This window comes from Coenobita brevimanus, chromosome 12, assembly GCF_032717465.1.
Source record: "Coenobita brevimanus isolate Jiangsu-jjx chromosome 12, ASM3271746v2, whole genome shotgun sequence".
Classification (NCBI taxonomy): Eukaryota; Metazoa; Arthropoda; class Malacostraca; order Decapoda; family Coenobitidae; genus Coenobita; species Coenobita brevimanus.
Genome location: NC_136965.1, coordinates 18,814,443 through 18,840,776, shown reverse-complemented (window position 1 = coordinate 18,840,776; position 26,334 = coordinate 18,814,443).

Sequence of the window (26,334 nt, the reverse complement as noted above, 5' to 3'; positions counted from 1 at the left end):
GGAGAGGACGTGAGAAATTTATGTAAGAAAAGAGGGAAGGAACTGAGGAAAAAGGAGGAATGAGAGGTGGAGGTAAGGAGAGAATTTGATGGAGGATAGGAGAGAATTTGGTGGAGGAAAAGGAGAGAATTTGGTGGAGGAAAAGGAGAAAAATTGGTGGAGGAAAGGAGAGCATTTGGTGAAGGAAAGGAGAGAATTTGGTGGAGGAAAGGAGAGAATTTGGTGGAGGAAAGGAGAGAATTTGGTGGAGGGAAAGGAGGGAAGAGAGATGCAAGTAAGGGGTGAATTTAAGCATCCTCCCCGAGGCCATCTCAGGAGGCCATCTTGCTAATGAAGGTTTTGACGACAGGTTGTTTTCTTTCAGTTCCTCAGAGACTTTTCTTTTTGTAGGTCCTTGGCCTGCCCTGGCTGTGTGGCTAGGGGTAGGGAGGAGTGGTATGGTGTGGTGTGGTCTAATATGACGTGATGTTGTATGGCGGGGTGGATGTAGCAGTGCCAAGGTTTAGTATGGTGTGGTGTGATGTGGTGTGGTGTGGTTGGGTGCAAGAGGGAGGGTTGTGGTATTCTGTGGTGGTGGTTGTTCAGTGTGGCGTAATGTGCATTGTGCACGTAGTGGTGTGGTTGGGTCTGGTGTGGTGTGGATATAGGTTGTGTGACATGGCTAACCTAAAGCACAGTAAACTGGTATGCCATGGCTGGTGTGTGTGGTTGGTGTGTGTGGTTGGTGTGTGTGGTTGGTGTGTGTGGTAAGGTATGGTATGGTTACCTCCGCCAGCGAAAGGTGGAGGAAGTTATGTAGTCATCTCTGTTTGTCTGTTTGCCCACAAGATGTCGCAGAAAGTTATTCATGGATTTATATGAAATTTTGTGGATATGTGGGTCGTGGGCCAAGGAAGAGTTGATTATATTATGGTGGTGATCTGAGTTCAAGTCCCGATTCAGGGCTGTTTTTTGTTTTTCACAAGATATCTCAGAAAGTTATTGATGGATTTAAATGAAATGTTGTGGAAACGTGGACCACGGGCCAAGGAAGAATATATTAAATTTTGGTGGTGATCTGAGTGATATTAATAGTTAAATGATCTTAATTTAAATATAGTTATGAGTGGAGTGGTGTATGTAGTGTGGTGTGGTATGGTGTGTGGTGAGGTGTGGTAAGGTGGTTTGGTGAGGTGTGGTGTACAGAAGATATGGGTTGGTCTGCGGTGGTTAGATGTGGTAGGGTGTCATAAGGTGGGATTTATCGCGGTATCGTGTCGTGAGATGTGTTGTTCTTGTTGTGCTACTCAACCCTGTCATGCCTTGCCCAGCAGACCCGTCGACCACAGGTAAGCAATGGTCCCTATAGGATTTTTCCATTTATTCCCTGTACCAAGATGTGTTATGATTTGTAGGCATTTTTTTTACAGGCGGGGTACGTATCATCTGTGGTTGATGTAGTGGTGGTTAGGCAGTGTGGTATGGCGTGGTGAGGTGTGGTGTGGTGTGGTGTGGTGTGGTATGGTATGGTGTGGTATGGCGTGGTGAGATTTGGTATAGTGAGGTTTGATGTGGTGAGGTGGGGTGGTACGGGAGAGTGATATGGTGTGGTGTGGTATAGTGAGGTTTGATGTGGTGAGGTGGGGTGGTACGAGAGAGTGATATGGTGTGGTGTGGTATAGTAAGGTTTGATGTGGTGAGGTGGGGTGGTACGGGAGAGTGATATGGTGTGGTGTGGGTGTGGTGTAGTGAGGTTTGGTGCCGTGAGGTGTGGTGTAGTGAGGCTTGGTGTGGTGAGGTGGGATGGTATGGGAGGGTGGTATGATGTGGCATGGTATTGTGTGCTGTGGCTTAGTATGGTGTGGTGTGGTCAGGTATGGTGTGGTGAGGTTTGATGTGGTGAGATGTGAGGGTATGACAGTGTGGTAGTGGTGTGGCGTGGCTCGGAGCTCTGATACCATTTACACATTCCTATAATTCAGTATTTGGTTCTTTAAATTTCACACATCTTCATAAATTTCACCCCAGATAATCTCAGAGTTTATTGAACGATTTTAATGTTCACTATTTTCTCCTGCACCATAAATCTTGCCCTTCGCTTAGCAGTCTTCGAGGGTTAAGTTAGAGAGAGAGAGAGAGAGAGAGAGAGAGAGAGAGGGGAGGGGGAGAAGGGGGTAGTAAGTAAGCGGGTAGAGTGGGAGAAAGAGAGACCGAAGGAAAATAGACCGAGATATAAGTGTGGAAGGGAAGGGGAAGTGTTGGTTGAGAGAGAGAGAGAGAGAGAGAGAGAGAGAGAGAGAGAGAGAGAGAGAGAATCACGGAATATTGCTTAACCCCTTCAGTGCGATGACTTGCTTATATTTTCTTTCCTCCCATCAAAAATCTTAGCCAATTTAGAAGGTTAGTAACGAAGATAGGAAAAAAAAAAACCTCTATTAACCCTTTCGCCGCATGAGGAAGCTCCCTAACACCTTTTCCTGAGCGATTTATTTTGTTTATTACACCTTACTGTCCTCTTCTGTGTTATATAAATCCTTGCAGTATCGCCATACTCTGCATAAATAACGTACAAACGGATATGAACCACTCATATTCAAAAATAAATCGCTAAGGAAGAGGTGTTAGGGAGCTTCCTTACCCGACTTGAATTAGAACCAAAGGAACAGGAGTGTTAATACTGGTCATCATCATCATCATCATCATTATCATATCCTCGTCCTCCTCCTCCTCCTCCTCCTCCACCTCCTCCTCCTCCTCCTCCTCCTCCTCCTCATCATCATCATCATCATCATCATCATCATCATCATCATATCCTCGTCCTCCTCGTCCTCCTCCTCCTCCTCCTCCTCATCATCATCATCATCATCATATCCTCGTCCTCCTCGTCCTCCTCCTCCTCCTCTTCCTCCTTGTCATCACCATCATCATCATCATTTTTCAGGCCTCCATTCTTAATACTGACACCATTAGCTTTCTCATTGTCGGGATAGCGTACAAGATTTTCAAAAATTATCGGTGTCGATTTTTGGAACATCCGTGTCGTCCAAAATTCGAAACTGGTCATTTTTTTCTTTACATTTCGAATTTTGTTTCCCATATTTCTGTGACTATGTATTTCCATTATTACTAGGGCCACACCTGCCTATATATCTATCTATCTATTGCCATACGCCTCAATCTCGTCAGGGGTGGCCACAAACAAATCGCTTCAATGTCGCCTTGTCCAGTGCCATTCACTGCCTTGCTCCCAGCTCACACACACCCTCTCACATATACCTCTCCACTTCATCCCTCCATCTCATTCTCGGCGTCCCCCTTCCTCTTCCCCCCTCCATCTCACTCACGTACTGTACACTCTCCGTGTTAGTCTCTTGCTCTCCACACCTATCTATATATTTAATTTTATATATCTCGGAACAGAAAATGGAGGAAGGGGGGGGGAAGGTAGACTAATTCAGTTCCTATAATACTGTTTGCATCTGTTATTTCCCGTTTACCTCTCTCTCTCTCTCTCTCTCTCTCTCTCTCTCAACAGACCTACCCCATTCACTCCATCCCTTCCATTCCCATGCATCCCAGGCACCATATTCACAAACTTTCTTAATTATTAGTCCTATACACGATGACTTAAGCAATATAATACATCTTTTGGCCGACTTTCAATATGGTGACGTAATTTTTCTCTTGCTATCTCTAGGAGAATTTATAAGTTAGGAGAGATTTTTGTGAATACCAGGGATTAGATAATGACTTCATTATTCATATAATGCTATGCCTTCTTCACTCTAACTTGGCCCAGATTTTCATCCTTTTGCAGCTTATTTCACGTTGTCCATTGGCAGAAACAGTGCTATGGCTCTACATCCTTCCCATAGCGTTTCTTCGTGACTAGCATCGTATTCCAATGCTAATGTCTTTTTACAACTCAGCATTCATGATGGAGAGATGGCAGTTTTAGACCAGGTTAAAGTAAAAACACTACAGGGCACGTAACCTGAGTAAAATATTTATAGTAGCGAGAATATATGCAGACGCCGCCGTATCGAAGGGGTTTATCAGTGTTTCTTAATGTGTGGCCCGCGGACCCCCAGGGGTCCGTGGAACGTTCCAAGGGGTCCACAGGCTAATTTGAGTATAAGATAAAAAGTGAAATAAACTAAAATGAATAGTGTTATGACAGTTATGTGAAGTAAAAATTGAACAGTTATGTTCAAGTTAACCATTAATAAATAATTCAGTAACAATTGTAGTATATTATAGCCTACAAACACCTTTACACTCAAGGGCTAGGGTAGGAGGGATATCTGCTCATAACTAAGGGTCCGCCACAGGATTATTTTTACTAAAAGGGTCCGCTGCACCAGAAAGTTTAAGAACCACTGGGTTAATGAAACAACTGTAGATTAAGGACTGGCTAGAATCCTTTATCAATACCTCCCCCTCAGTATTAATATTGTTTTCATATGACGGAACTGGTCCAATTCCATGAAATTCTTTGTCCTACAAAAAAAAAGTCGTTCTATTTTATGAAGGCAGTTTGGGTGGGATGCTCTGGGACCTCACACTGTTAGCTCTGTTGTCACATCGCCGCCGACACACGTGTAATTATTTGTGTTCACCTCTCTCTCTCTCTCTCACTCTCCTATTTTAAGCTAGCAACTACTTATAAATGAATTTTAAACACTCTGTATAGATGTAATTCAATAAAAAAGCTATAGTATAGTATAAATCTCATAAGACTTGTCAGAGTTGCCTTTGAGACGTTGTCAGGTGGTGACACGAGGGACAGCCCTGCGTGAGTGGGTCATACTCGGTCAGTCTCCCGCCATGGAAGCTATTTAAAAAAAAAAAAAAAGAGGCACCTGTAGACTTTTACTTCAGGGGTGGTGTGGAAAAAATGTCGAAAACAAGAGAAAAAATTAAGAAAATACAATTAGTAGTAGTTAATATATAATATGAGAGAGAGAGAGAGAGAGAGAGAGAGAGAGAGAGAGAGAGAGAGAGAGAGAGAGAGCGCACGTGTGTGGCGACGATGTGGCAACAGAGCTAACAGAGTGAGGTCCCTGAGGGCCCGACCCAAACTGCCTTGATAAAATAGAACATATTCTCGTCGGGTAAGGAAGCTCCCTATATAAATCCTTGCAGTATCGCCATGCTCTGCATAAATGACGTACAGGATGATATTAACCACCCATATCCAAAAATAAATCGCTAAGGAAGAGGTATTAGGGAGTTTCCTCAACCGACGAGAATACCGCCCCTAGTTTTGAGATAGTACTGAGTCTCCTTGGTTTTTGGTCAAATTTACCCTTCAATATGCCTACACTTGGCCATCAACTGAGTACCTAGTGTCCTTGGTTACTAGTCAAATGTACCCTCCCGTCTGACTACAATTGGCCATCAACTGAGCAGAAACGAGGTTAAGGAACTTTGCCAGATGGGAGTAAACGGGCTATAGAAAGCTTGGCTGCTCGTCTTCCCCCCCTCCTCTCAACTCGATCTCTGGCATCAAAGTGGACATGTGGGGATAAATAATTTCCAGGCCGTGTTATTGGTCCAGGCTTCGAGACCCCGAACACTGTGTCGCTTGGCAGGAGACCCGGGGCATTTACGACAGTGTGGGGAGGGCAGGCTGACACTTTTTATTTAGCAGGCTCTGGGGTCTGTGTTTTGTCCTGCAGGGGTCGCTCTGGATTATATATGAAGGCATGGGGGTCCAATTTAGGTAGCAGAAGAGGATATGTATTTTCTGTAAGAGGATTGGACCTGTGTTTAATCTTGCAAGAATAGTTCATGAGTGTATCTCCTTCCACACGTGCATATTTTGAGGCCACGAATGAGCTGCTTAAGAAGTACGTGGGCATACGTGCCTATACGTGGCATTTTTATACGTACTTGTTACTGGGGCTTTACTGGCATAAATTTGAACAAACCTAACCTAACCTAACCTAACCTAACCTAACCTAACATACCTAACTCTTTACTGTATTTGACTTTGTCCAAACTTTATTTATTTTATTTTATTTTAACGGACTTGGTGGTGACTGGGAGGCAAGGAGGTCCGCGGATTGCATCTTGGAGCTTACTGGAGGATCAGAGGGAGATCATTACGTGAACACTGCCAGATGTTATTATGGATGGGAGGGTGGAGGGGGAGAGAAGGGGTGTGCAGGGAAGAGGAAGAGGAAGGGGAGGAGAAGGGGGAATGTAAGGAAGAGGGAGAGGAAGGGGAAGTGAAGGAGGTGGGTGGAAAGCGAAGGGGAGGGAAGAAAAAGGGAGAGTAGGGTTAAAGTGATGAAGGCTTGAAGGGAAAATTATGGAGGAGGGGAGCGAAAAGGGTGAAGGTCTGGGAATTGCGAAAGAAGGAGGAAGTGAAGGGAAAGGGAGAGAAGCGGATGGGGAGAGAGAGGAAAGGGGGAGGGGCATTAAGGGGATGAGTGACAGGAAGAGTTGGAAGAGTCGGGAATGCAAGGGAAAGTGAGAGAGAGAGAATGGGATTAAGAAGAAGGTAGGGTAAGGCAAGGAAGCTAGTGGTACGGAAGGGATGATGAGGCAAGTGAGGGAGGGAGGGCTGGGGCAAGGAAGGGGATAGGGAAGGAAGGGAATGGAATGTAGGGCGTTGATGGAAAGGATTAATATTACGGAGAGGGAGTCGGGGCGGAGAGGGGCTGGTTAGGGGAGAAAGTGAGGGAGATGGAGCAAGGAGAGAGGAGATAGGAAAGAGAGTGAGAGGGTAAGCACAGAAGGTGAAAGGTACGAAGAAGGAAAGGGAAGAGAAGGGGATGAGGAAGTGGGAGGGCAGAACAGAGAAAGCAAAAGGGGGGGACAAAGGAATGAGGGAAAAAAGTGGGGCTGAAGTAGGGATGAAGGGCAAACAATATAATTAGGACTGGTCTAAACAAGGGAGAATAAAAAGAATCTATAACTTTCTAGGAGTGATGGAGGCTTCTGTGGAATAAAATAAAAATGGAAGACTATACGTACAATGGATAGGCATTCTTGTTCTTGGATGTAGGTGATGGTGACGCCCTAGCCATTATCTTCCCAGTTCTCTAAACTCATGATTATTGTCATTGCATATAAATACTACCAGAGATCCCTCCTTTAGATGAATGTTGGATCTGCCCCCAAAGCCCTCAAGTAATACCAAGTGTGATGTTTACTGTATGTACGGTATAATCGTTGCATCGTAATAGCATTGTAAACGGATAACAGTGTGCAGACTGGGGGCACTTGACCATTTCAGGCATGATGCAGCGCCAAGGAAGTTGTTTACAGAGGTCATTGGACACGGACGCGAAGTCATAAACATAAATGCAACTTTTACATCCGACAATTTTTCATGGAACATCGGGGTTTAGTGGCAGTTCTCTTATACAGGCAAGAGCTGTCTATAACTCGAGTGATGGGTGTTTGTGAGATGAGTGGAGAGTGGAGGCGAGTGTTTAGAAAGCTCATAGTGAGGTAATTTGAGGTGGTTTGGCCAAATGAATGAAATTATGAGTAAAGATTTGCATGGAGGTTGTAGGAGAGTGAGTTGGTTGGATATTATGTAGTAGCTGAAGATCCAGTTGTAGATACGAGGCTACAGAGAATATACATGAGAGTGATATGCTGTTGGAGGAGGATGTGTAGGGAGAGAGAGCCCTGGGGGACCATATATCAAGGAGGCAATTTCAGGCAACAGAATGACAGGCAAAGTAGAGTAAAGTATAGTAGTTAAGGAACAAGCTGACGATAAAATGCAACAGAGAACAAGACTGAGTGATGTGTAAAGGAAAGAGCATATGTAGAGGTAGAGAGGCTTGGGTGTCCATAATATGTCAAGGATGCTACTTCAGGCAACAGATTTAAAGACAAATTAGCATCAGACCTAAATTATGATCCACCACCATTATGGCCTATTGGTTCAAGATATGAATGCCTTTACTACAAGATACAATCAGAAATACGTTATTAGTACCCTCTGTAGCAAAGATATCACACACAGAAAAGGATCTGTAATGCAGATGATACACAGCGACAAGAATTAAATATGGCACGTTATTTCAGTTTGTTTTGCCAACACTTACAGTTACAATCGTCCGCCACATCACCACCACCTCAGGAACGTCAATATTCACCCACCACAATAACAATCATCCACCACACATCATAGGAACAGTTATCCAACCATTACAGGAATCTCCATCACCACCACCATCACCACTTTCAGCAACAGTCTCCATTACATCACCACCACCACCACCACCACCACCACCTCCACAACTACGATCATCCCCACAATCCCCACCAACACCAACACCACCATCACCACTCGCAGCACCAGCCTCCACCATCTCCCTCCCTCACAGCAGCACTCTCCACCACCACATCACCACACCAAACGTCTCCACCACCAGGGGTCATTACCAGTCGCCTTTCAAGCCACAAGCAGCTTCGTCAGCAAACCCAGCCCTGCCGCCCAGCCCCGAGGTGGTCTCTGGTAATCTTATTTGGCTTTAATTTTTGTCATTTGAGGTCGTGAGATTTGTCGTCACTTCATCTCTGGTTCTGAAGAGAGAGAAAGAGAGAGAGAGAGAGAGAGAGAGAGAGAGAGAGACAGACAGACAGACAGACAGAAAGACAGACAGACAGACAGAGTGAGTGGGAGGGAGCATTCGGACCATTTAGGCTACCATCCAACAACATGCTCAGTCACCACAGAAAATAATGATTAATAATAATAATAATAATAATGATAATAATAATAATACAATAAAATAAAAATAATAATAATAATAATAATAATAATAGTAACAATAATAATAATACGCCACTCTAGGGTCCCGCAGACCATAATATGGACCCGTAATCTCGTCGATTAAGGAAACTCCCATCCACCTTTTCCTTAGCGATTTATTTTCCTTACTACATCTTATTGTCCTCTTTTACTTTATTTAAATTATTCTAATATCACCTCATTTTGCATACATAATGTGCAAAAGTATGGGAACCAGTCAGATTTTTAACCCCTTAACCGCGGGGCGTCACTTTCGTGATGCTTGGGAGCAAGGGATCATACCGCGGGGCATCACTTTCGTGATTCTGTGTTATTTTGTATTCACCCGGGCTTTCAAGTGGTGGCTTGTATCATATATCAGTACTGCCTATGTCCAACACTAGTCAGCACTCCTAATCTCATTTGTACTCCCATCCATTGTTGACAATTTAGCCATTTCTCCCCGTCCTTGACTCCCCTCCCTACCTCCCCTCCATTACCCTATCCTCTCGCCTGCCCGGCCGTGCTACGCTAAGTAAAACTTCTCTGGAATTTTCCACTGATTTCATCCATTGAAATAAGCTCTGTGCCCTATTCTTATACCAAATAATATATACCAAAAAGAAATAAGGTAAGTGAGAGTGCCATACACTTGGAATTGGCTAATTATCACCTGACAACACCTTACGTGCACTCGTTCGCTAATTTTTGCTGTTTATTTCCCCTTGAAATATGCCGTATAATCTATTCTCCTACTAAAAATATATATAAGGAGGGAAGGGAGAAGCCTAAGTGATATTTACATTCACCTGGAACTACCTAATTTATAATGGATTGTCTAGATTTCCTGCAAATCATTTCACTGCTATATATTAGCAGCTGTCAAGAGGCTGACGTTGGCAGTAATGCATTTCCCTAGGTAGGCCACCCCGACCCACCCCTATCAGTTCACTGTCATCTTCCAAAGTGAAGGTACGTCTGTTTGCTCCTGCTAACTACCGCCGTTTTTCAACCCCATGCAAAGGGCCCTGTGACCTTTACCCCCTACTAAACCTCGTGTGAAAAGAGGTAAAGGGCTGACAATTGATAAAAGAGTGACTACGATCTTTCTATTGAGTAAAACAGTGCAAGTGGAATTGTAAATAATGTGTAAATAATCTGTAAACAGCAAGTGAAAGCAATGAATGTACATATACGTGAACAGTGGAAAATAGTTTTATAAGTTACTTAAAGTGACAGTGCATAACACAGAGTAAATAAAATAGAAATGTAAATAACGTAAATAAAATAGAGAACGTAAATAGAAATGTAAATGAGTAGTATTATAAGAATACGAGTATATACCCTAGGAGTAATGAAAGTGAAAGTTTCACTCTAGCATGTCTGAAGACTATGAGTTATGGGAGTGAAGGTGAAAGTGACATTCACTCTCAATGCTAGTATACAGGACAAGAAAGTGAATGCTACGTATTTTACTGAAAGAAATTGAATGCCTACAGTGACAATAAACTACTATTACTGAAGGAAACTTATGGATAAAGACTGTAGATATATATAAGTGTTATATAGTAATAGAAATATAAACTGTGAGTTTTTATGAATAATAAATGACAGAACACCAGCGGCGAACTAGTGCAAGTGGGAAGGTCACACGCCCTCGTAATTTTCATTGCTTACACAGTGTTTTTTTTGGATTATGGATTCCAAACTATTTGAGAATCATAGAATAGTGTTTCTGGTGATAATATCAGACTGTGGTAATTGTGTTACGGGTTGTTGGGAAGTGTAAAGTGGAGACTTTGTTACCCAACTTCAGAGGTCTCCACAAGTCCTATGGTAATCGACGAAGGCTCAACAAACACCCCAGGAGAAAGCTGAAGGTATGTGCCATAAGCATATATCATTTTAATATTCTAGGACTAATAACTGATTTTTGGCAAATATTTTTAGAGAGTCTATCGCAGCGCGAATATGCCCGCGGGAGCCGCAAGAAAAGGCAAAACAAGCCCTCGGTGTAAGGGTTAAATAAATAGCTAAGGAAGAGGTATTAGGGGCATGATCCTTGCCGTGTGCAGCGGATTCTTCTTTCTGCACTGATTAAAGGATTTGCAACCACTTTATTAGACTGTGATCCTTTTCCGGGGAGGTAGTAAGGTGTAAGTTATTCCTTTACCATATAAATGATTAAATTACCTCTTCTTGTTTTTTCCGTACCTACCTACCTACCTACCTACTGCCCTACCTGATTACATTCCTACTTCCCTACTTCCCTACCTGCTTACATTTCTACCCAACAGCATACCTTACCTCCCTGCTACCTCCTTGGCCCATATCCTCGTCTCCCTAACACCTCTTCCTTAACGATTTATTCACCAAAGTGCCCATTAATATCTTGTTTTTTACTTCTTATGTCTTTTTAATATTGACATAGATTGCATGAATAACACACAAGAATATACTAACGGAGCAGAATCAGAAATAAATCGGTGAAGAAGAGGTGTTAGTAAGCCTCCTCACCGCACTAGAATGCTGCCTCTTATCTGCTAATTGCCTACCTACCTACCTACATACTTTCCGACCTACCTCTCTACCTGCCTGTCTGCCTACCTTCCTACATAGCTGTCTATGTCCCTATTTACCTCCCTGCCAAGCTCCCTATCTACCTGCCTACCAACATCCCAGGTACTTTTCTACTGTTCTTACCTCTCTGCCTGCCTACTTCTCTGCCTATGTACATGCCTACCAACATCGCAGCTACTTCTCTGCCTCTCTCTCTGCCTACCTACTTCCCTACCTCTAGTAATCAAGGCGTTAATCAAGGCAGCATCTAACCTCTCCAATTAAAGTACTAGAATAGGTGATGGAAAGTAAGTCGCTAATAATACGGTGTTAAGACGACAGCTACCCTTCTTGACTAGTATTCACGCCGGTTAAGGAAGCTCCCTAACACCTTTTCCTAAACGACTTATTTTGTTTATTACACGTCACTGTCCTTCCTGTGTTACATAAATCATTCTAATATTAACACTTTCTGCATGATTAACGTGCAAAAGGATATTAACCAACCATAACCAAAAATAAATCTCTAAGGAAGAGGTGTTAGGGAGCGATCGACTCTGGCCTCGTTCACGTCGGCTCTTCACTAACTCCTTCACCCAAATACTCTCCTTACTTTAACTTGGCCTAAAATTACCTCACCACCACCACCACCACCATATCACAACTCATTACGACCACCACAACCACCACCACCAGTCATCACCATATCACTCATCACCACCTATCACCACATCGCACATTATATCACCACCCCGCCCCACATCACTACTCATCACCATATCACCATTCATCACCACTTATCACCACCATATCACTAATCACCACATCGCACATTATATCACCACCCCGCCCCACATCACTCATCACCATATCACCATTCATCACCACTTATCACCGCCATATCACTAATCACCACATCACCATTAATCACTACTTCACCAGCATATTATCACCACCTCACCACACATCACCACTCATCACTACTCATCACCACATCAACACTTCACCACGTCGCCACTCACACCATATCTTTACACAACACCTCATTACCTCACCATTCGTCAGCTCATCACCACTCATCACCACATCACTACTCATCACACTATCACTCATCACCACATCACCCAACACCACATCACCACTCATCACCACATCACCACCCATCAGCTCATCACTAGTCATCACACTACCACTCATCACCACACCACCCATTATCACATCTCTCCATCTTGAATGCTGAGTGGTAACAATAGCTTAACATTAAAGTGCTGGTCACGAAGAAGTGCTGTGGAAAGGAGATAGCGTAGAGTCATAGTACTGCCTGTCATTAAGCTGCATGAAATAAGCTACAGAAGGTCGAAAATTTCGGCCAAGTTACAGTGAAAAGAGTATAGCAGACCAATTTCTTCTGCTAAAAGTAAGACTGGGATTGGAAGGGACAGAAACGGCCTTCCTTAAAGCTTCAGTTCCTAGGGCCTTTCGTTGCCTAAATATTGACGTCTGACGGTAAAAATAAAATGAAGTATTCGTTCTAGGCCTGAAAGGGGTAGCTTTATTAACAAAGTTCCATGATATACAACTTCACCCACATTCACAAACACTCACATCCACAAACACGCCCATCCACATACACGCACATCCACAAACACGCACATTCACAAGTACGCACATTTACAAGTACGCACATCCACAAGCACGCACATCCACAAACACGTACATCCACAAACACGCACATCCACAAAGCCACAAACACGCACATCCACAAACACGCACATCCACAAACACGCACATCCACAAGTAGACATGCATGGCGACACAGTTTATAATCTTATTGGTGCTTCTCCTACACGATTCTCTTTGGGTTAGTCGAGCATCCTGGCAGTGATTTTTTTTTTACTGCAAAGATGAAGGAACCAAAGGCCAGGAGCCTGCAAATTGTTCCCTCCAAGAAAAAAGAAAACAAGATGACACAGAGAGCCAAATTCAAGATCCATTAATTTCCAGATGCCTGGACACACTGCGTTTGAAAGACTGGAGATCACAGGCAGTAGGAAATACAGACAGAGGCTTCAAATATGCCATGCCTCTCAATCTTCATAGGTATCTTCCAAGTTAAATATACACGTTTGAAAATAGTTATAAGAAAATAAAAAAGACATCACCCTAAATAAATTAAATGTGGCGTTTATTCTGCGTTTCTAAATACAAGGCGCCTGGTGGTCTACAGGTCAGGACGCTCCACATGAAACGACGGCCTTGCGTAGGTTCGATCCTCAAGATGTTACTGGAGGTATTTTGATTACTTAATTGTACCTTGGGAAGCATGCTGGTTGTCCACTTTTACACACACACACACACACACACACACACACACACACACACACACACACACACACACACACACACACACACACACACACACACACACACACACACACACACACACACATTAGCATAAGCAAACATACAGACGCACAGATGGACGGTGGTGGCGGTGGTGGTGGTGGTGGTGGTGGTGGAGGCAGGGAACCCTGACATGGCATTTCAATTGGTTGCCGAACAAAGGTCTTTTTGAGGGCACATAATGGCACCATTTACACGCCATGGCATTGTTGGAGGGTGGCTGGGGCGATGGACGGCCGCACACCACTGCCAAAACACCTTTAATGAGACACATTGTGTGAGGGAATAATTTGCATGTATTACCAGCACAAAACTTCTCATCAACTCCCATTGATGGTGATGTGAGCAACAACTTTGCTGCCTAATTAGTTTGTAAATGTATTTTAATGGAGAGGCTGGCGGCATAATGCAGCCAAAAAATGTGCTCTTCAGCTTTTATCTGCACGAGGAAGTTTTAATGCCCCCTGTTAATAGTAAATCTTTATCAGACAAGAACTTAGTCCATTTGTACCGAGACATACGATTAGTATTGGAAATGTTTGTTGATTTCGTAGCTGCCTTTATATCATACCTGGTGCTTGGGGGTCAGGTATAATGATATTTAATGAAGACCATAACAAGTTTGCTGCAAAGTGCTGATTCCTTCTGTAGAAAATTCACGCTCCTTCTCGATATATATATATATATATATATATATATATATATATATATATATATATATATATATATATATATATATATATATATAACGACTGAGGATACATAGAAATAGGGTAATGAAATATTCATATCACGACGTAACCTTTACTTCATTGATGTAAGCAAGCAGTGCACTTAGCCAGGGCTCACTGCTCTCAGGCTGAAAATTTTTGTGATACTGAAAATGTTGTAAAGGAAAATGTGTAACATCGTTGGTATGTGCAGAGGGTCACAGCATTCCGAACACGCCTCCTGGGCTGGGTGTGGGGGGCAGGGTGGAGGGTGGGTGAGGGTGGAGGGCGTGGCAGCACACTTAATCTGATTGCTGGTAGCGGGTGGGTGGGTTGGGTGGAGTTGGGGTGGGGTGAAATGGGTTGGGGTAGGTGGGGTCGGGGTTGATAAGGGGTTGGTGGGAAGGATGGCAGCTGCAGGTTCCTCTTACCAAACTTCTGGTAAGGCCGACGCTAAACCTTTCCTGCTGGCCAACTGGTTTCCTATCATCGCTATTATATATCATTAGGTAATAGGTTTTTTGTAACATGTTTCCAGCTTGACCGTTTGTTCCCAAAAGCCCAGCAGTCCTATATGCCACACGTCTTCCTTTCCCTCTTAGCAATATTTTTGTTGATGTTTGTAGTCTGTGTTTGAAGTTGGTGGAAATATCCTCACTCTTTGCATCATCAGAGCATTCATTATCCTATTCCCGACATCGAGAACACTGTGTCCTGAATACTAGTGTGTTGTTTACTATCATACATGGAGGAACTCTGATTCTGCTTACATTATATTAGCTCCTGCGGCGACATTTTATAAGGAAAAGTCTTTGCTGAAGTATGTTTAATTCTAGTGACGTTTCATTATACTGTACTTTAGAGATTACGTTAGAACACTATGTTGTAATTCAATAAAGGCTACCTCACAACACGCCGCTCAAGCACTTCACTCCACAGACACCTTACTATCCAACCCCACACAACACGCATCTGACGGCATCAACTCCGTGCCACCCTACACAACATACGTTTCTTACAACAATAGACCTAAGTACAGCCTTTGTTGCTATCCCCCGACCCAGATCAATCACCAAAATCTACAACACAGGCATAGATAACAACACCAAACACTGGCTTGTCTATTACCTATCCGTTAGACAAGCTCTTGTTGCACTCCACTGCAAGTCACCACAAACAAACCCTCACTGAGTTTCATGGGGCCCTGTTCTTTCACTCACACTTTTCAACATACACATGCATGACATTCCCACATCCCAGCCGTTCACAAACATTGCCTCATGGGCAGGTGACATTATCATAGCAAAGAAACGAGACACCACATAGCAGACACAGATTGCACACTGCAACAAGGCTATCTTAACACAGTTCAGGCACGGGTCGAGGATGACAGGCTGATAATCTCTTGAGTCAAATCCACCACCACACTTAGCATCAGCAGCAATCATGAACACAGGTACACTCCTACAGTAACGCTAACAAAGTACCGTACCCGTGCCACGCACCTCCACAAAAATCCTGGGAGACAATGGCACTGGATCCACCCTCTAAAACCACACACAAGACCAAGAGGCGATGCATCCCCAGACTCAACAAACTTGGGGCAAGGACAGATATTGGGTAAAAGAAAGAATCTGTTTCCCTACTCAACAAACGGTATATTAGGTCAGTGATGTCCTGTGCCTCCCTGACTTTGGCCCCCATCCTGCCATACAGAACAATTATCTATGCATCACCAATGGCAGCACCAAAACCACACCCACAGCTCACTTATGCAAAGAAATCAAAGTCCTCCCTATTAGAGAATATCTTGACATGAGAGAGGCACAGTTCTATGTGGTAGTCTGTGCTAACACACGACACCCGTGTCATTATGTAAAAAAGCCACACAGTACAACTACGCACATACAGCAGACATCACCAGACCCTCTTCAACAACATTACACCTCCAGATATTCCAGCAGTAGCAATGTAAAAACACCTGCATACCCTTTCGTGCACAGGGTAATACATGTCGATCAGAACACTATACTTCAAGCCCCCTCCCGAGATCCACCCATCAGAGACCTGATCGAGTTCACCTGGGTAGGCTTAGATCAGGACATAACTCAGCCCTCCTCAGTTACCAGCTTAAATTCATGTTGGGTGGAATCAGAGATGACACATGCCCTGCTTGTGGAATAGGCTCACACAACATAACACACATTATGGAGTACTACACAACACACAACGACGCAGACATCAACAGTGTAGGGAACATGTGGGATGACCTCATAGGGGCAATTACACACCAGCAGTCGAAGGGTCTGCTAGGCCAGGCATGACCACGGCTGAGCAACAACATCAGCAACAATAACATATAATTAGTTACCGGCACACTTCTGTCGCCAGTAATTGCTTAATCAACATAGTATTTCAACAAAAGCAACTCCCACCACCATCACAACCTCCACAACAACTATACATCAAGCGCCACACCAACCAACCACACCACAACAAAAGCAATCCCACCACCAGAACCACCAAAAGAGGAACAGTGGCATAACAACTGCCTCATCAGCTAAGGCAATCATTAGCGTCAACCACAGTCACCACCGTAACAGCAAGACAATCCCATAAGCTTCACCATAGCAACCAGTTCCCCCTTAACAGCCACTGCCAATCGACCACCACAGCAAGTGTAACAACATCTCCCCGTCTAGCACCACACCAAGACCCCCACAACCACCATCACCACCACCACAGCCACAACCCACACGCCCTACCACCCACAATACCATCAAAACAATCCCCCATTCAACACAACAACAACCATACCAACAGACGCTGGCACACAAACTTTCAAAACAAGAGAGACGTGATTCCTGCCTCCACTACCATCACGACACTCACTTCCCGGGCGACATCACAACACCAAAACAATCTCACCCCTACTTCAAAACAAGAACACAACACCACTACAATCCTTCAACCTCCTCCCCATCAGGTCTCAGAGCACATATCAGAAGCAATATCCACCACGTATCGCCCACTACACAGTACAATCACCATGACGATAGCTATAATCACCTCTGCTTCCCCACCACTACAACAATAGGCACCATCCTCCTTACCCACCACCAACACAACAGACAATCCTCCTTCCCACCACCACAATACTCGTACACACAATCCTCCTTCCCCATCACCACAACAGTCACAATCCCCTTTCCCTACCACAACACCAAGCACAAACTTTATCACAACCACAAATCTTCCTTCCCCTCCGCCACCACATTGTCTATAGTCTTCCTCATTGCCCCACCTTCCCCGCCACCACAACAAACGCAGTCCTTCCCCCCCTCCCCTGCGCCTAAACACAGCAAAACACAGCCTGCAGCGTCCTCAGCCACACAGCCGTCACGCAGGGAGACAGCCGGGTTGACAGCGGTGTTTGTGACGTCAGTGGCGGCAGAGTTAATGAATATTCTTTGATTTGCTGGACACCCTGACACCTCCCCCTTGCTGGAGAGATTGGAGGAAAGAAGGGAGAGATGGAGAGACTGGAGATAAGATACTGGAGAGGAGAGACCAGGAAGATGGAGAGACACTGGAGAGGTGGAAAGGTTGAGAGATTCGAGAGATGGAGAAAGTGGAGAGATGAAGGGGCTTGAGAGATGAAGAGACTTACTGTAAGAGAAAAGAGTCTGATGAGGTGGAGAGACTGGAGAGATGGAGAGATGGAGAGACTGGAGAGATGAAGAGACTGGAGAGATAGAGAGACTAGAAATATCACAGGGTTTTGTGAAGAGATGGAGGGGGAGAGAAGTGAACAGAATGGAGGAAAAATATGAGAGTTCCCGAATACTCTCACACACACTCACACGAGAGAGAGAGAGAGAGAGAGAGAGAGAGAGAGAGAGAGAGAGAGAGAGAGAGAGAGAGAGAGAGGCTGATGTACAGACAGGGAAGTGGCGGTAAATTAGCTGATTGTGAAGATGCAGATGTTTCTCAAGATGGAGGTGCTGGGATAGATCAAGAGATAGTAGATACCATTAATGAGCAACACGCCAGTCACTGTTCCACGTCTGAAGCTTAACAATGTATGCAGGGAATGAAGCAGAACGAGTGAAACATACATAGTTATTCACGCGAGTACCGAAATAAAGTCAAGCAGTATATGTTTACGTGTGTCTGTGCGTTTGATCGCTTCTTTCGCGAGAACGGTATGTCGACCTAATTCTTCTTGCATTAGGTCGGGGTAACTCCAGAAAATGTCAGAAAAATTTGTCAATCGCGTGGGACGCAACAGAGCGAAATTGTCGGAAATCGCTACATGCGAGAATGTCTGTCTGTGCGTTTGTTCATTTCTTTCACGAGAACTGTAATAAACATCGACTAAGTTCTTTTTGCATTACGTAGGGTTAAGTCCAGGGAGTATCAGAAAAATCCCCCCCAAAATTGTTGATTGCGCGCGATGCGACGGCAAGAAATTGTCGGAAATCGCGGCAGGTGAAAATATGCGAAAATAATTTTTTTTTTTCAACTTTTTGGACAGAATTGGTCACTGTGGTTCAATAACGGTATGAAATAAAGACAATGGTATTTGCAAAAGAAATGGTGATGGAAAGACTATTAGTTAGTCCCGCAGGTTTTTGCAGGCAAGCATTAGTAATGTACAGTACGAGTATACAATACGGGAGTGTCCGGATTCATTTGTAAAGGTCTTAGAAGTAAGGTATGAGGACACACACACACACACACACACACACACACTTACTTCATAATCTCCACGACACACTCTCTCTCTCTCTCTCTCTCTCTCTCTCTCTCTCTCTCTCTCATATACAAAACAAGCCAAGCATGTGATACCAAACGACATCCCTTTCCTTTCAACCCTCACGTCTCGTATCCTCCCACTTACTCACATCCTTCCATCTCCCAGAATTTCCCCATTCCACGTTTTTCATATATATCAAAAAGGAAAAAAATCAAAATCTAATCTCGCGGGCTGTCACTGAAAGCATATGGCCAGGGTTTCACACGGTGCAGTGGCGGGTCTTGGAGGCGGGAGGGTCGTGGGTCGTATCCCGTAATGAGAATGATAAGAACTGATGGCTTGGTAAATGGCTGATAAAAAAGGTGGCTTATGAAATGTGTGGAGAAAAAAATAGATGGCATACGAAATGGCTTATGCAAGAAAAGTTTACGAAATTACAAAATAAAATGTCTTCCCGTGTTCCTTTACCATGAAAATATGAAAAAAAAAAAAAAGTGACAAAAGCGATGGGAGAGGAGTTTTGAATTTAAGTTTGATGCGTAACAAAAGGGGGAGAAACGACTTGAGTGGCAGCCCATTGATTGAAATTTATAAAGGTAACCTAAGCGAAGGAGGAGAGGATATATATATACTGAACATACGTAGGAACGTTTATAGAAGGGAAAAATATATATATCGCACAAAATTCGTAAAGATGACAAAAGAGCGGAAAGTTATGCTCAGTAAACGTGGGGTCGGTTAGAAATGTGGAAGAATACGAGGAAGAAAATTTGAAAAGATGACAGAAGCGAATGAAAGAGGGGTAAAAAAAAAAGTTGATAGATAATAATGATAATAATAATAATAATAATAATAATAATAATAAAGGCACTCAAGCTCCCATAACTCATTCTTTACTAGAAATCACTCCTTTAGCGTATCGACCTTGAGAGGCAAGATAAGGACGGAATTAACCTGACTCGGCTCATTTGGCAATCAGCTGAAGGAAACCGTCTGAGATTAGCTGGAAGAGAATGCTAGAGCTGCCCCGAGCATGGGCTAGGTAAAAAGGAAGGTCTGAGGTGTGGGAGGAGAAGTGAATTGTTCTTGAGACAAATTGCAAAAAGTCACGAGAGAGAGAGAGAGAGAGAGAGAGAGAGAGAGAGAGAGAGAGAGAGAGAGAGAACAGAACACATAAAGGAGAGCATGAAAGTGTCGCATTCCATGTTGCTCAGTAGATGTCGCAACACCACTTCCTTCCCGATTTAACCTGCCACTAACGCTTCAGTATTCTCTTGTATTTTAGTGATGCAAACCATATAAAAAAAGACAAGCACTTTATATGTGGCGTAAAATATTGACGCCAAAATTACCTGACCCTAACATAACTACCGACTAATCCCCGACCAAACCCGACCATAACAAATTTTGCCCAACAATCCCCCGATCGGACTCGACCCGACTTTTGGCTTTGATGTCGGTGGGAAAGTCTTGAGGAAAGTTGAGCTGCTGCCTTAATATAGAAGTGTGGTGGAGGGAGAAGCCCCATGGAGATGCTGTATTCTCCACCGACAAATTGGTAACACTTCCTTGGCTTCCCTGTTGGCAGGCCTGATGGTGCCTCTGACTGCCTTCCTTCCTTCCTTCCTTCCTTCTTTCATTTTTTCCTTCCTTCCTTCGTTTCTTGTTTCCTTCTTTCCTTTTTTTTGTTTCTTTCTTCTCTACCTTCTTTTCTTCCTCCCTTTCTTCGTGCCTTCCTTCATTCTTTTCTCCTTTTCATTCCTATTTCTTTGTTTCCTTTTCTTGTTTCTTGCCTTCCTTCCCTCTTTCCTGTCTTCCTTTCTTCATTTTCCTATACTTCCTCCTCTCCTTCCCTCCCTTCTCTTTTCTTTCCTTTCTTCCTTTAATTGCTTTCCTCCCTTTCATGTTTCCTTCATTCCTTCCATCTTTCCTCCCTTCATTCCTTTTTGTCGTTCTAACTATGGCTCCCCACCTCATCCCTCCTTTCGACCTTTCTTATATCCTTCTTCCCTTCCTTCCTTCCTTTTTCACTAGCGTCATGAATGCCAAGTATATACGAGCCAGTGTGCTTCCTGCCTTGGTGTTTGCTTGCTTAGGGAAGACTATGGTCCTTTCACCGCAAGAAATGAAGTCTGTGGTCAGGGTGACCTGGGATTCCCACACTGGTGCCATATCGACCTCTAGCGATGGTGCCAAATCAACCGTAGTACATGCCTCTCTCTCTCTTATTTCCCATCAATGTGCTATTTGAAATTGTTTTTTATATTCTGTATATAATAAAGGAAGCTATATAGTACATTGAGTATCACTTTTTAGAATTATAACAACGATTTGAATGAATTCTATGACACGTGGCAGTGCTTTTTTCCCATGTTGCCACGCCGTAGAGTTGCCAATTTGACCACCAATTATCGGATTATCACCTACCCCCATCCCACCTGTTTCTCTCTCCCTCTCTCTCTCTCTCTCTCTCTGGCGAGTGTATAATTATAACAGAAAGTTCTGATGACGAAGAAAATTATGATTAAAGATCAGAGAGAGGATTAGGCCTACAGGGGAAACCTCTTAAAAATAAAACGTGCCTAGACTTTTACCTCATAGGTGGTGCGGAAAAAAATTGGAAATAAATAATATATATATCTGTATATATGTATATATATATATATCTATATATATATATATATATATATATATACATATATATAGATAGATAGATAGATAGAGAGAGAGAGAGAGAGAGAGAGAGAGAGAGAGAGAGAGAAACAGGTGAGATGGGGGTAGGTGGGGAGACAGAGTGATAATCCGATAATTGGTGGTCAAATTGGCAACGTCGCACTCGGGGGAATTCCAAATTCTGCCACACCCTGAACGGACTTCTTGCTGCGAAAGGACCATAATATAAATCTTCACTACGCCCATGCCATCCAGCCTACAATACCCATTTTCTTTGAGTGTATTGGCAAACATTTTCTTTTCACGTGAAGGAAATGGGTAACTCCAAGAAATTGAATAGCAAGTCGTGGTTGCATGGATTTCGATGATTTTTAGCCACGAGGTAGGACTGAGTCTCCTTGGTTACTGGTTAACTCTACCCTCCATGTTGACTGCATCTGACCGCCAACTGAGCTGAAAGGAGGTTAAGGATCTTCCCCTGCCCTGTCCAACTGCCATCAGCATTGCAGCCCGTCCTGTTCACCTTTGTCTGTCTGGTCCTGTCGTTTTTTCTACACCCCTTCCCCCTCCTCTCTCTCTCTCTCTCTCTCTCTCTCTCTCTCTCTCTCTCTCCCTCTCTCTCTCTCTTGCCAGACGCCTTAATCCAGTAAGAGGTGGTCACAGACAAATCGCCTTCTCGTCGCTCTGCCCTGTGCCATTTGGATGCCGTCTCTCCAGCTTCCACGCCCCTCTTTCATCTTCCTTCTCCATCCCTCCATCTCATCCTTGGTCTCCCTCTCCTCCTGTCCCACTCCTCCTCACTCACATATACTCTTCTAGTCAGTCTCACACTCTTCTACCCCCAGTAATCTTTAGACAACAAGAAACAGCCACCACAAGACAGCAACAGCACAGACCAAAACAACAGCACTCAGAATCACAAGACAGCAACAGCACAGACCAAAACAACAGCACTCAGAATCACTAGACAGCAACAGCACAGACCAAAACAACAGCACTCAGAATCACCAGACAGCAACAGCAACAGACAGCACTGCGGCCCCTCTCAGTCATTTTAGGTCCTGCTGCTACGTGACAAGACAGCAACAACGCAGACCAAAACAGCACACTCAGAATCAATAGACAGCAACAGCAACAGACAGCACTACGACCCGCTGCCAGTCATGTTATCCCCAGCACCTCGGCACTACCCATGTTGCTCTCATGTCGGGTATGTAGATGTGTCTCTCCCAAAACCCTTTTCGACACTCAACTTCGTTACGATGTCACAGCGAAATGGAAAATGAATTTGCATGACGAATATGTATATTTTTTTTTAGCCCAGGATGCATGTAAATTAGGATGAGAATGTGATGTATGCTCATGAATATATATAGATTTACAGATTCAGAATAGCATTATGGACTTTCTCAAAACGAGTCATGTGCAGCTTTGAATATTTAGTGTGAATATTCGTGATGCTATGACCCTTATTCTCGCTGATTGGGGAAGCTCCCTAACACCTTTTCCTAAGTGATTTGTTTATAACATCTTACTGACCTCTTCTGCTTTACGTAAATTCTTCCAGTGTCGCCTTACTCTGCATAATAACGTACAAAACGATAGTATCCAGCCATATCCAAAAATAAATAGCTAAGGAAGTGTTGCTGGGGAGTTTCCTTTGTAGTAGGACCATGAGCAACAGTATCAACACTCTCAGGCTGCTATAACCCTCTCTCAGGTGAAAATCATCGTCTTGCATTAATTTGGAAAAGTGTAGAGAAGACGAGATTAATTAGCGTTAATATATAAGTTTAAAATTGGGAGACGTAATTGGTGTGTGAATCAGGGGGTTATATTCTATTTTTTTTTTTTTTTTACACTGCAACACCTTTTCATTTGCGATTTATTTTGCATATTACACCTTTTCATTATCTTTTCTTCCTTGATACATCGTTCCCATATCTACATTGAGGGGTTATGTGCAGAATAAATGGGTAAGGAAAAGGTGTCAGGGAAATTACAAGACCACTTACAGCAGTACAGGTGTGAAGCAAAATGCATACTTAATATGAGAAATAACACCTGACTTTTTTTTTTTACATTTTTTTTTTTAGGAGAGGGGGAGGTTGTCGAGACTGAATTAAAAGTCTTGAATTAATATGGCGTACTTTTTTCTCTAACTAAACCTTCGACAGACGATTTTGTTTAATTTTAAGAGGATCTTTTTGTGGTGGAGAGGTTAAATGAATCTATGTGTAACCTCTTCAGTTCGAAAAGTCTCCTCTGAGGTGCATCATTACGTCTTCAGGTAAATGCAGGTGGAACCACGAGAGGACCGAGAGTGGGAAGTATTTACTGCGTTGTGGATGTGGGAGGCGAGGGGCAGGGTGGGAAAGGTAGGTGGGGAGGTGGAGAGGGAAGAGAGAGGCTGGGTGGGGAAGTTAAGTGGGGAGGTGGAGAGGGAAGAGAGAGGCTGGGTGGGGAAGTTAAGTGGGGAGGTGGAGAGGGAAAAGGGAGACGAGGTGTCGAAGGTCCTTTTGTCACTTGCTTTATAGACATATCATTTTTTTTTTCTTTTCTATCAGTAATCCTTTCATAGCTTGCCAATCCTGACACCTCTTTCTCCTAAGGCAGAGGTCAGCAACCCTTAAAGCTGGAAGAGCCATTTATGTTAAAGTTTCATAAAAATGTAGTACTCTTGGAGCCGCAATACAAAAAATTGTCTCATAAACCGAAATCTACAGTACTTCTAAATATATACAAAACATTACGGTGATATTGTTCGATCTACTTATATTCACAAAGCGAATCAAAATATACTAATGTGTTCTCTAATTTATTCAGTATGCTTTAATACAGTTACATGATGCCTTCGCTCTGAAAGAATAAATGATTATGAAGCCCCTGGAGCCGCAAAAGTGTCCTAAAAGTGCCGCATGCGACTCCTGAGCCGCAGGTTGCCGACCTCTGTCCTAAGGCATACACGTTGACCCTCGCCACTCATTCTCTCTCTCTCTCTCTCTCTCTTTCTAATACTCCTTTCCATTCCATCTTGCCCATCTTCCCTTCCTGACTCCCCCTCGCCTCTCCCTATCATCACATTTTCCGTCTTTGTCTTGCTTAATTAACTTAGGACCCACTCTCTCTCTCTCTCTCTCTCTCTCTCTCTCTCTCTCTCTCTCTCTCTCTCTCTCTCTCTCTCTCTCTCTCTCGAAGTTATAAACATTCCTAACCAAATACCACGGTAAACACGTCAACACAACAGTCACCTCTTATAACACATCTTCATGGTTTTGTATTTTTTCTCCTGTATCCTTTGTATATTGATCCCTGAATTTAGTAGATATTTATACATACAACTTTATACGCAACTTAAGATAAGGAGGCTTTATAAATACGGGCCCTGCCTTCCTACCTTTATCACATTATACGCAGAATTCTCAGACAAGGACATGCCCCATCCTTTTAATCTCCAGCCTTCCATTTTATTTTCCATCAAGACAGCATGCCCAATAAGAGAGAGAGAGAGAGAGAGAGAGAGAGAGAGAGAGATCCTGGTATGCCGCAGTGTTTACCGATATACAGTAGATGAATGTCACAAGATGTCAGCGGTGCATACAGACGTGACTGTTGCAGTGGGACAGGTGCAATGATTCCTGACAGTTGGGAAGAGGTGTTTGGGAGCGTCCTTATACGACGAGAATACGGCCATGGTGTGCAAAGTGATCCTAGGAATGCTGATAACGAGGACCACTTTCGTAATGGCTTCCCCTCAGGAATTGTCGGAAATTTTGGCCATCGCTGGTAAATGAGGCAATAAGTAGACCATTATGCCGTAACTCCACACGTCAGGATCCGTCAGGGGAAAGTATCTCCTCTCCACCAAACTCATCCGAAGTGAGGCTCATTATGTTTGAGTTTTATGGTATTGGAGTTGACAGTGGGCACGCGGGGAGAAAAGTTTGCCTATCAACCCACGGTGTCTGCTCGTTTATGGCTTTCCACCTCTTCCGTATGGAAGGAGAATCATACCAAGCCTCTCTCAGCTTAGGTATATTAGCCAGCAGAGGAAAATCAGGTGAAATACGAGGTGAATTTTGCGTCCAACCCAGCACTCAAGTAACAGACCTTTCACCTGAGGTGCATCCTAAAGATGTAAGATTATGGACTTGCGGAAAGATTATGAACTTACCATATTTCTCTGTTTTCCTTCGGGTAACTATCGTCATTTGACTGTACTCGCCTCTGATACTCCTACCGAGGTCTCAGGGATAATAAATCATCTCGATTTAACAGCCAAACCCCGATGTATGCTCAGTCAAAAAACTGTCTTTACAACCATCCATCTTGTCATTGTGAGACCGTGGATGAAACGTACGAAAATATACTCAAAGAGCTACTCATAGTTATATATGACTAGTAATATACAGTAATCAAGACGACATGAAGAAAGAACTTTATGCAACATACAAGCAGGTCATTCAGAAATATTCACATAAAGAAAAATA